Source organism: Drosophila mauritiana, unplaced genomic scaffold (genome assembly GCF_004382145.1).
Source record: "Drosophila mauritiana strain mau12 unplaced genomic scaffold, ASM438214v1 Y_30, whole genome shotgun sequence".
Classification (NCBI taxonomy): domain Eukaryota; kingdom Metazoa; phylum Arthropoda; class Insecta; order Diptera; family Drosophilidae; genus Drosophila; species Drosophila mauritiana.
The window spans coordinates 3,558-7,266 of NW_022881576.1; the positions used below are offsets into that span (position 1 = coordinate 3,558).

The 3,709-nt window shown below is 38.3% G+C and overlaps 1 pseudogene; it reads left to right on the forward strand.

Annotated features, from left to right (window-relative positions):
- The first annotated feature begins 561 nt into the window (after nucleotides 1-561).
- LOC117150078 lies at nucleotides 562-2,508 on the forward strand (annotated as a pseudogene).
- Nucleotides 2,509-3,709: the final 1,201 nt, after the last annotated feature.

Below are 3,709 nucleotides of genomic sequence, written 5' to 3' on the forward strand. Positions count from 1 at the left end.
TAATGCGTGGTGTGCAATGCGTGGTGTGCAAAAAGAATTCAACCGAACACTGCGTCAAGCGTCGCGCCGCCACTCTGGCGCGACATCAGCTCTTGGCGCTGGCCAATTTTACAAGCTAGATGTTGCCGAAGGAAACCTTATCACTGTGTACATATTTTAATTTTATTTATTATTACTATATATATGTAACGATAGTTATCGATATGCGATGATCGATAATAATAGCAACAAAGCGAGTTGAAAGTTGTGCAGAAAAAAGATCAAGCGGAAAGTTGTCGTGTCCGGAGTAATCAAAAAGTTTTGGCAGGAGTCATCTTTTTATTAAATACCAAATATAATAAGCAAACTATTATAATATCAAAATATTACTAAGATAATCAACATTTGGACCTCAACCGATAAAACAATAAAAAGTTGACCCATTTGTAAAGTGCAGACAGTTGAACAGTTGTGGAATTACGTCAAAAGTGCCAAATATAAAGTTGTAAAAAAGAAGTTGTGAAATTTCGCAAGTTGGTTGGCGTCGGTCGGAAATTTCTAAAAGCGTGCGAATACGAAAGCATGAGTGAGGAGGAGAGAAAGGGACAGAAGTCTGTGCAGACCAAAGAGATGCAAGCAGAGAGTAATAAAAGTCTACAACAAATAATTCAGCTGCTTACTCATAAGATTCAAGCTGATGAAATTACCCAGAAAGAGCCGAAAGTAACAGACAATTTTGCAAAAATTGTAGGCGACTTCGATGGCATCAGCATCCCAGTGGAGATTTGGCTTAAAAATTTTGAGCAGAATGCAGATGCATATGAGCTTATGGAAGAACAACGATATGTGTAGGCACGAGGAAAAATGGTTAAAATGGCCAAGTTGTTTCTGGAGTCAGAGTTGGTGAACACATATGAGCAATTTAAAAATTCCCAAATGGGCGACTTGAAGCGCGCGTCGAAAAGTGCCGATGTACATGCAAAGTTGACGCACAGGATGAAGAAGAGCGACGAAAGCATTCACGAATACATGCTAACAATGAAAAAAATTGCAGCGCTTGGACAAGTCGGTGTTGCGTCTATTATCGCTTATATAGTTGACGGGCTGGATATTAAAAGCGAGTTCAAATTTGCATTGTACGGCAGCAAATCCTACAGCGAACTTTTGCAAAAATATGAGTTGTACGAGAGCAAGTGTGTTATCGAAAATCCGCAAATGCAATACAGTGGTGGCAGAAAAAATATAACCGATGAAAAAAGTATTCGTTGCTACAACTGCGGCTCTAATGAACACATGAGAAAAGACTGCAAGGAAAAAACAAAATGTTTTAAATGTGCAGGCAGCGGTCATATATCTCCAAATTGCCTCTTTACAAAGAATTGCCTCTTTACAAAGGCGTTAGCGCGGCCGGAATGCGCCGAATCAAAAGAGGTAAGTATGTACAATATTGTTGAGACTGGTAGTAACATATGTGCTTCTCCACAGTACAAGCCGATGATCGAGTCAATGATAGCAGAGTACAAGCCAGCCGAAAACGTCGCTGAATGTCCGGTGTCGATGAAGATCGTGCTAAGCCGTCACTCAGCTGTGGAATCCGAGTCGATCAGAAAACAAGTTGACGCCTGGTTGCAGGATGGCATTGTGCGCAAATCTTCATCGAACTTTGCCAGTCGAGTCGTCGTAGTGAAGAAGCTGAAGCACAAGTCAATAACGCGCTGCGCGACGCCGAGGAAGCAAAGGCCGCCAAGGAGGAACTACAGGCGTTGAGCAAGGAAGCCGAGCGCAAGGTCAAGGCCCTGGAGGCAAATGTAGTACAGCTGACTGAAGATCTGGCCAGCTCAGAAAGGGCGCGACGTGCTGCTGAAACGGAGCGTGACGAATTGGCCGAAGAAATTGCCAACAATGCCAGCAAGGGCTCCTTAATGATCGACGAGAAGCGCCGATTGGAAGCCCACATTGCCACTCTTGAGGAGGAGTTGGAGGAGGAAGAGTCCAACTCTGAGGTGGTGCTTGATTGCATCCGCAAGGCGCAGCTGCAGATTGAGCAGCTGACCACTGAGTTGGCGAACGAAAAATCGAACTCCCAGAAGAACGAAAACGGGCGCGCTGTGCTCGAACGCCAAAACAATTAGCTGAAGGCTAAGCTTGCCGAAATCGAGACAGCACAGCGCACTAAAGGCGACAATCGCCACGCTAGAGGCCAAGATCGCCAACCTAGAAGAGCAGCTGGAGAATCAGGGCAAGTAGAGGCTGTTGCAGCAAAAGGCCAATCGGAAGATGGACACGATGGTTAAGGAACACATACTGAAGGCTCAAGATATTTATAAAAAACTAGCTATCAGTTTTCTCGGGCCATATGAAGTAACTAAGGTAAAAAGAAACGGCCGATACGATGTACGGAAAGCAGCTCAGGTGGAAGGCTCTACAATAACTGCAACATGTGCAGAAAATATGAAGTTTTGGATGTACGCGTCTACAAATGAAGATATATGGTCATACTTCTTCACAATATAATATAGATTTACACACTACTTTGTTTCAGCAAACTTCAAGCAATGCTCCAGTCGAACGGTTGCATTCCACACTGAGCGAAATCTATAGAATTATTATAGATCGAAAGTCCAAAGAAAGGCTCGAATGTAATCACGAAGAAATTTTATCAGAAACAATTATCAGTTATAATAACGCAGTCCATTATGCTACTAAATTAACTCCATTAGAACTTTTCTCAGGAAGAACCCATCTTTTTTAAAAAAATATTAAATTTGATAACTATCATGACTATTTGACTAAATTAAATACATTTCGTAAAGACCTTTACCCTAAAATTAAGGATCGAGTAGACCAGGTAAAAATAACTAAAATACAAAAACTTAACGAGGGTAGACGCGAACCACTCCCGGTTACCCCAAATCAAACTATATACAGAAAAGAAAATAGAAGCAATAAATTAACGGCAAGATTCACTCAACAAATAGTTCACGCTGACGCAGGCCCAACGTTACTAACTAAGAAAAACCAAAAACTTCATAAATCAAAGATAAGAAGGAATATTAATAGAATAGTCAATAAGGGTAGCAACATTACAGATCCAGATTCCACATCAACATCGAGCACGACCTAAACAAAATTAGACTTTACTGACAACAAAATAAAAAATAAAATTATTAAAAACAAAAAAAAAAGAGACATAATACATTTTGTTTAAATAAACTTTTTAATATAAATAATATTAGTATAAATGTAACCTTAATAAATGTGGAAAAGTTTACGTTAAACACAAAAAAATGAGGAAACTATTAAGTTTAAAATTCAAATTTATCTAAAAGCAAAAATAAAAAAAAAATTTTTTTTAGAAACATTAAAGATTCCAAAATGTCACTACACTAAATACCGAAAAACGGATTGTACGGATTGTTAGAAGTAAGATACAATTTAGGAATAATGAAATTCCTTTTTAAATACCAATATTAAAGCAAAAAGAAATTGTGTTAATTAAAATTATTATTAACATTAAGATTATTTCATTATCTGTAAACAAACTACCTATGTAATTACTTAAGTCTATCAACAAAAGTCTTCAATTGAACAAATAAAAATAAACAAATCAGAAAAGCTATAATTCAAACCTATTCGAAAACATAAACAAAATTAAGTTAAACAAAATACATACCAAAATAAACTACAATAAATGTTAACTGGAAGTTAAGTCTAACAGGGACAAGATATT